The following is a 9,046-nucleotide window of genomic DNA, read 5'->3' as shown; positions in this document are numbered from 1 at the left end:
AAGACCTCATTTGTGTGCTGTGTTTCCGTTTCTTGAGACCTCCGCCTTCAAAGCCAACGGGTGGGTGCAAAACTGGCTGAAATGCCAGGAACGAAGGGTCACGAGGAGGCCAACAGGTCCCATTCACTGAATTCGAGATCTGAGACCCCCACACTGCTTGGTCACCGCCAGTCTCTTCCTCGAGTTGGCACCACACGAATGACTTTCCAGCTCACTGCAGATCTCGTACCCTGGCACAGGTATTGCCATTCCTGCCTGTCACACCTGCACCGGTGCCCCTGGCTCAGCTGGTGGCCGCCATTCACAGATATCTCACCCCCAACTGCCAGGGGGGCAGTGGCACACTGTGCACATCTCTCTGCCCCCACTGTGGTGGGCTGTACAGGGGCGCTCGCCCCCAGACGTCACCTGCTTCGTCTTCCTCTTCTCCTCATGGCTTTCTGTTGGTTTGACCCCATCATGCCAGTGCCGTGGAGCAGCTGACCTACGGTTTTGCTAGCAATGCCTGGCATCCGACCTCCCTGGGGCACAGTGCCACGTGATGGGCCTGCTGCCAGTCTGACATTTCTCTTTCCAATGGGCCTTTGATGTCATTCAGTGTCCCACTGTGGCCCTGACTGCTGGTCCCTCGGTGGTCTCATTAGGGTCCATTCAAACTCCAAGGGCTCCATTTGCTATTTTAATGCTGGCCCTCCACTGTATGACCCTGACCTGCTCGACAGCTGTGGGGGTCTTTCTGGGACCCTCGCCCACCAGCCTGCCTGTACCTTTTGGTGTGAAGGCACACGTGACAGGCAGAACTCCGACTACGGCTTCTCCTGGCGCGCACTGGAGGAGACCAAGACGAGCCCTCAGTGGACTTCCATGGCCCGCTAATCTTTACTGGTGATGGGCCTCATCATGGCGGCAGCAGCAGCAGAAGGAGCTCAGGAGTGCACAGAATCTGCCAAACGCACCCAAATATCCACAGGAACATCCAAACCTCATCGTGCACCGCGACACGGACCTCAGACACGCTGCCAACTCGACAAAGGACGTCATCGGCGGGGACAAGGAGAAGATTTTCAACGGCACCCGTCCTGACGCCAGCTGAGTAGGACGAGGACACTGCAGGGACAAAAAAACAAGAAGCAGACGCAAAGAGAGAAGCTCACCGTGTCTGACGAGTCGCAGGCCTGATTGACGTCACTTTTACATTGGGGGTCGGTGACATCGCGAACCCTCGTCTCACAGCCAAAGCCAAACGTCTTCGGTGCGTCCCATAAACTGCAGGAACACTCAGAGGGGAAGGTGAAGAAATCGAAGAACAGACGGGCGCTCACACACTTCAGACTCCCCAGGGTGAACGCCACCCTGCAAACAGCTGACGAGGCGCGGTGGTGTGCCAACCGTGTTTGGTCCTCCCTGTGAAAAATGGGGTCACATGACAGTCGTGAATGATTGGCAATGGCTTGTTTTGTGTTTCTGGGTTCAGCGGATTATTGGCTGTCTTTGTGTAGTGAGTTGTTTCTTGTACTTGTGGGTGGGGCCTAAAGAGGCGGGGCCACGCGGATGTCACCAGTGAGGCTCCGCCCTTGGCCTGTTGTCTTCCCTTCAGGGGCTCCTTGTCGTTTCTTACCGTGCATTTCTACGTTTTCTCTGTTCTCCATTGTCGTTGTGTATTTTCACGATTGTTTGTTTGCTCCGAGTTGCCATTTAGACCCTAACCCTCACCTGGGCTCGTCTTTGGTGGCCCCCTGCTGTATTTGTGAAGATGACTTTGTGGTTTTGTCCTTCAAAGCCAAAGGCCTTTCTTGAGATTGACGGATACGTTTGTATTCACGGAGGACTTGGGTGGTCAGGCTGCTTGTGGTGAGGCCAATTCTGGGGGGCCTTGTGGAGCCTTTAGGTGCCCCACACAGCTTAGTGCCAGGAATCAAGGGGGTGGAGTCAGACGTGACTGGACTCCTCCCATGTCCTGAAGTCACTCGTCACATTTCTTATGATGCGACATCTCGGCACTCAACAGTAAGATTATGGAAGGTCAAAGGGAGCTCATCAAAGGGACAGCGCCTCTTAAACCTCTGGCGGTCGTTTTCTGGGTAAACGTTTCTAGAATTTGCACCACAACTTCAATCGGATTCGCCGTCTTTGACACGTCCGCAGCCTTCGCAGTTTTAGTGGACGTCATTCGCTTAGCCGCAACTTATCAGACCCTTGCAGGTTTCTACGCCCAAACTCAAGAAGATATTCCTTCTACTCCCCAGCGCCTCCTCGCCACTCAAGAACTGATTAGTTCTTTATACATAATAATTTCTTGCCTACGATTAAATCCTGCAAGTACGATGCTATTGTTCTTTGTGACCACACCCCTCTGATCATGGAGCTCAAATCATCAGGCCCCACCCACTCACCTCGCAGATGGCGTCTTAACCCACTTCTATTATGGAATTTATATCCAAACGAATCCGTTTCTTTTTAGAGACAAATACATCCTCAGAGGCCTTCTAAAGAGGACAGCTGATCTCATATCTGCACCACAGAAATAAACTGGAAACCAAGAAGGTGTCAGAGGTAATCGGTGAAATTACCCGAATAGATGAAGAACATGCCCGGCGTCTTCATAGGAGAAGGCAGGCTGTGCACTCAGAGCTCAAGCTCTTGACAACCAAAGAAACTGAACAACTCATTTCTAAATCGCCACATCATTACTATGAACACGGAGAGAAAGCTAATGAGCTCTTAGCTCAACAAATCCACAAGCAAGAAGTTCGCAATGCAATCTCAGTAATAACCGACACAAACGGAGACAAAATCATTGACCAAAGACGTACAACACACACATCTAGAGTCCGCTACGAGTCCTTATACTCTACAAGACACAATCGGCGGCACCACAAGTAGATCCTCTCAGTGCAGAGGAACTGGATAAACGTCTGGTGCTATCAGAATTACTAGACGCCATAAAGTCACTTCAGAGCGGGAAAGCAGCAGGCCCTGATGGCCTCCCTGTTGAATTGTATAAGAAATTCTCCACTCAGTGAGCTCCCCTCTTATTAGTGACATTTACAGAAGCTAAAGACAATCAAACTCGACCTCAAACTCTTCGCCAAGCAGTAATCACCGTCTTTCCTAAACACAATAAGGACTTATCACAATGTGCGTCATACGGACCGATCTCCCTCCTGAATAGTGATGTTAAGATGCTCCAAAGTCCTAGTTAGAGGGATGGAGAAAGTGCAGCCTTCGGTGACATCACAAGACCAAACTGGATTTATTGAAGGCCGACACTTGGCGCCCAATCTGTGACGCCTGTTTAATGTCAGATACTCAGCCGCAAAGTCAAACACCCTGGAGATCTTATTATGGTTGGGTGTAGAAATGACCTTTGATACCATTGAACAGGACTACGTTTTTACTACATTAGAGAAACTTGGGTTTGGCCCGAACATTTGTGCTTCGATCAAACTACTGTACAGCAGAGCAGAAGCCTCACTTTGCATTAATAACATTAACTCAGACTCCTTTAAACTAGAAGGGGGTACCAGACAAGGATGCCCGCTGTCACCACTGCTGTTTGCAGTTGCCATTGAGCCACTGGCAGTTGACAGTTGAAATGCTTCTGAGGTAAGGGGGATTATCAGAGAAGGACGTGAACAGAGAATGTCACTCACTGACTCACCCTGTGCACAAGATGTCAGAGCCACAACATCCTCAGCCTGCAGTCCGGACAGATCTCAGAACTCATTTGACTAAAAGTGCGCTCCTCCCAGTGAACTCTCAATATCAGACTGGACACGTTCACCTTCGTCACACCGGGGGGTCAGCATCACAAGTGGACATTGCAGAAGGACAGACAGACACACAGCGTATGTCCAGAATGCACACAACACAGTAGTCAGTCCTTCACTCCTCTCTTCTTGTTCTTCGTCCTCCTCCTCCCGACTCTCACTCCTTTATGGTGCACCCAGAAGTGCTCCAGGTGTCCCTAGATTAACATCTGACAGCACTTCCTGGTATGGCAGAAGTGCTGCATGTCCAGACTCTGGAGTTGTCCAGGTGCCCCCTGGCGGTGGGCATGGACCCCCACTGGGTTGAGCTTCGAAGCTCCAATTCTGTGGCCCCGATGTAAACCAAGGGGGCTGCCCTCTCGTGTCCCGGGGGAGGTACTCCTGGTAGTATGCCCATTCCCCTGGTCTTCTCCTGAAAAGGGCGTCCCATCCAGGCAGGATCCCCGGCCGTCCATCACAACATGAAGCTCTTTATCAGCAAACGTTTGTGGTCTGCATGGAAAAAAATAAGCAAGACTTACACAGACGGTCAGCTCTTCATCTCACTTTAGCTGCAATTAGAATTAACGTTGTTACGATGAAGACCCTTCCTAAGCTTCTCTTTCTGTGTCCAAGCATCCCCATATTCAGCAATAAATCATTTTTAATTAATTAGACTCAATCATAACCTCGTCAATGTGGAATTCAAACCATCCACGCATCCAGAGGGCAACCCTACAAAGACCTAAGGCTGAAGGTGGCATTGCTCTACCTAACAGGCTGAAGGTGGAATGGCGCTACCTCACAGGCTGAAGGTGGCATGGCGCTACCTCACAGGCTGAAGGTGGCATGGCTCTACCTCACAGGCTGAAGGTGGCATGGCTCTACCTCACAGGCTGAAGGTGGCATAGCGCTATCTCACAGGCTGAAGGTGGCATGGCTCTACCTAACCTTCATACATTCAAACTATAAAAACCTGAACACAGAGAGATGAACAGACTCGGACCTGGTGAGCAATTGAGAGACAATCCTGCAGACCTTCTTCACATACCTTGTTTTGTACCCCAATAAGTCTGAGTTATCGCCGACATACTAATACCACCAACATTTATTTCTGTCGCACATTTTCATTCCAACAATGAACCTCAAAGTGCTTTACATGATGAAGAAAGAAAACAAAAAGACGAAGTAAGAATTAAAATAAGACAAAACTCATTAACATGGAATAAAAGTAAGGGGGTCCGATGGCCAGGGAGGACAGAAAAAACAAACAGAAAAACCCCAGACGGCTGGAGAGAAAAAATAAAATCTGCAGGGGCAACAAGACCACGAGACCACCCAGCCCCCTCTGGGCACTCTACCTCACATCAATGACCTCAATCAGTCCTCATGGAAGAACTTGATGATGATGATGACGGTCATGTGGACTTCTGGCCTTCAATCCATCAATGGAGGACATCCTGGTGCTTTGATCAGATGGTGGGGGTGCAGATCAATACCACAGAAAACTGGAAAAAGAACAGAAGAGAAAGTAGGGTGAGTAGGGAGTGTGGAGCCACCAGGAATAGTAAAGATGATGAGCTGGACACACAGAGGATCAGGATTGAGTTAAAGTGAAGTTAGGAGGCGGCCGTGTTGCAGTAAGGAGTTCTCAGCCGTGTGCTCCACCGTGTCAGCCATTCCAGATTTGAGGTGCCCAACAGCAGATGGCCGCCCGTCTGCCCGCCTCAGCACTTCTTGTAAGTTGAGCTCCTGGTATTCTAAGCAGACCCTCATTTGAAGATCTGAGGTTATGAGTTGGAATATAAGATGTCAGACACTCCGAGATATAAGATGGAGCAGATGATTGAAGGCGCAGGATTTGAAAGTCAATTCTGAGTGACACAGGTGACACCGGTGACCAGTGTAGTGACATCAGGACTGGCGTGATGTGCTCAGATTCTCACAGCTCCATTCTGCACTCGTCGTCACTGCTCGATGTCTTTGGTGGTCCTGCGTCACAGTAATCTAGTCGACTGAAGACAAACACGGGAACTCATTTCTCAACGTCTTTCAGTGATATGAGAGCTCTGACGTTTGTTACGTTAAAAGTGAAAAATGCTGGCCTAGTGATCTGATTATTATGGGATTTCAAATTCAGGTCACAGTCAGCAGGGAGGACAGAAAAAACAAAAAAAAACTCCAGACGGCTGGAGAGAAAAAATAAAATCTGCAGGGGGTCCGAGGCCACGAGACCACCCAGCCCCCTCTGGGCATTCTACCTCACATCAATGATCTCAATCAGTCCTCATGGAAGAACTTGATGATGATGATGACGGTCATGTGGACGTCTGGCCTTCAATCCACCGATGGAGGACATCCTGGTGCTTTGATCAGGTGGTGACGGCGCCAACCAAACAGAAAACTGGAAAAAGAACAGAAGAGAAAGTAGGGTGAGTAGGGAGTGTGGAGCCACCAGGAATAGTAAAGATGATGAACTGGACACACAGAGCATCAGGATTGAACTAAAGTGAAGTTAGGAGGCGGCCGTGTTACAGTAAGGAGTTCTCAGGTGATCTGATTATTATGGGATTTCAAATTCAGGTCACAGTCCGCAGTTCCCCCCTAAGTGTTTTACCTCCGTCTTGACTTTTAATCCTTTATTTCTAATGACTCCATTATGTCCATTACTGCCAATCACAGTAGAGATTTCAGTTTTTTCTTTATTTAGTTTGAGAAGATTATAATTCATCTGTTCAGACACACAAGTCAGACATTGGGGTCAGTGACTCGAGAGAGTCGGGGTCATCAGGCTGTTGAGAGGTACAGCTGTGTGTCGTTGGCATAGCTGTGGTGGCTCACGTTGTGCCCGAGATAATCTGACCTAACGGAGGCATGTAAATCGAAAAGAGCAGCGGACCAGGACAGAGCCTTGTGGACCACCATATAGAATATCAGGGGTCTTTGAAGTTTAATTCTCACAACTAACACAGCCAGGTGGGATTCAAACCAGTTTAAGACCCTGCCAGTGATGCCCACCCAGTGACTGAGGTGATTTCTAAGAATGGTGCCAATGGTGCATCACTGCCAATGTAGGAGGCACTTCAAGATGGAGAAGCTTTACATCGGTGGCTTGATGACCACCTTTTCTCACCTTCTCAAACATATGCAGTTTTGGGGTCTGCACACAGACGACGCCTTCACATCCTACCAACAGTTACGCTCCAAGATGAACTTTCCATCAACACGTTTCCTTCACGTCCTTCAAATCAGAAGCTTTGTTAAACTGAACCTGCCCGACGTCCCTCGTCTCCATCAGTCCTGAGGATGTCAAAGGAAAACAAACTTCTTGCAAGCCGCTGAGGGTTAAAAGCTGGCAAAGCCGTTTTGCTCCACGGCAGGCGTCCGTCACATGATGGGGTGCATCTCCAGGTTCTTTAGGGACACCTCGGCTGTGATGACCTTCTCTTCTTTAGGGTCCATCTGCCAAGTAAAAAATCAATAGGAAGAGACGGCCCATCAGCGTAATCAAATGAAACGCTAAAGTAAAAGACATTACGCTGTTTGAGGGTGGAGAGCAATGGCGCTTCCTCCTCGTAACGCAGACTCCTGGGACATCTGTGAGTGAATGAAGACGAGCTGCTTGAACTGCTCCTGACCTTCTTGGGGGATTTTCTTCCTCCAGGACTCAGACAGCATCTCCATTTCACAGTCCCTCCCTTTCAAAGACCCCCGAGTGCAGCGGGACGAGGTTCTCTCAATGGAGCTCCACATGCTTACTCACCTTAAAGTCATCTGTCGAGCACACGGCTCTCGTTTAAAGCGGTCTCAAATGTTTCCAGGCCGAATGTCACAATGGAGCGCCGGCCTCACTGGGCCACATGTTCTGAGTGTCCAGCACATTAACATCATTTTAGACCAAACTCGTTACCCGCCTCTCAGACAGCCATGGGGTCCCAGCCCCCGACCCATTAACAGCTGTGTGTGGTGGGCTCACCGAGGGGCTCAAGGTGGAGAGGGACACACAAACTGTCACGGCCTTCACTTCACTAGTGACACGTTGACTTCTCTCGCTCACCTGGAGGACCCCAAACTCTCCTCTTTTAAGTCGGTGGGTAACTGAAGTTCTCCATCATCTGAAACTGGAAATCTCAAATTGTCACTTGGAGGGTCCGTGCAGAACTTTAGAAAGCCTGTCAGGATGTCATCGGTGACATTTTAGAAGAAGCTTTAAACTGAGGATGCCGAGTCCCTCCCCTCTTTGTTTATTCTATTTATTTTTATTAATTTATCGATTTATTTATTTACTTATATTTATTGGATTAAACTTTTACTTTGCTGGCCTGACTGGCTCTCTTCCTCATAGCTGGGCGTTGATTTGTTTCAAACCGTTTTTTTTTTTTTTGTAAAACTTGATTTATTTGTATGGAATGTTATTTAATTTTAATAAAATAAAAAAAGAACAAAAGGGACACCACGCGTGTCACCTGAACGCAGATCTGCAACGGCAATGGGAAGACACGCATGGCAAAGCCACCAGGTGACAGCTCTACCTTCTTGAACCCATCGGTCTGACTGTGACACTCACCACAGCCATGCGGAGTCATCGTCATCGAGTGGCCCTGTCACCACGTGTGTCACAGTCAAAGACCGTGGCGATGGCCGACTCTTTTCAGAGCGCGGAGGTGAATGTGTGATGCCATCATCCACGTTGGCTTAGGTGCCCCCGTCTGCTTCTGGGTGACGTCACCTCTCTCTTTGCTTGCTCTTTAAGTCATCAACTATACCAGGACATCCGAGTTCTTCACTTTATACAACTGGCGCTTGGACTTGCTTTAAACACAACTTTAAAAACACAACACTCAACTGACGCGTTACGTCCCTTTGTGCATTCAGCACATTAGTCACACAAACCTATGGGAATATTTAACAGCGAGCTGTGCTACTAAATAATCGACGTAGGCCTCCGCGTGGACATTGGCAGTGCACCATGCAAAGCACGGGTAGTGCGACTGGCCATTTGGTGTGGGATTTGAGAAAGCAGTGGCAACCTTTGAGATGCGCCATCTGTTGGAATGACAAATACAAATCATTTTATGGGCAGAAATGTTTGAGATGCGCCATCTGTTGGAATGACAAATACAAATCATTTTATGGGTAAAAATGTTTGAGATGCGCCATCTGTTGGAGTGACAGAGACATAGCAACCAGGCAGACACACTGACCGACGCTTGTCCTTTCTTTCAGGTGGATGTCGCTCTTTCGCTCTTTCGCCTTCACTTTAGCGTTGACCTTTTCCTGCTCACAGCACAGGTCAC

Source organism: Polypterus senegalus, chromosome 9, assembly GCF_016835505.1.
Source record: "Polypterus senegalus isolate Bchr_013 chromosome 9, ASM1683550v1, whole genome shotgun sequence".
NCBI classification, from domain to species: Eukaryota; Metazoa; Chordata; class Cladistia; order Polypteriformes; family Polypteridae; genus Polypterus; species Polypterus senegalus.
The sequence above is the reverse complement of the archived record's forward strand: the minus strand, read 5'-3'. Positions refer to the sequence as shown.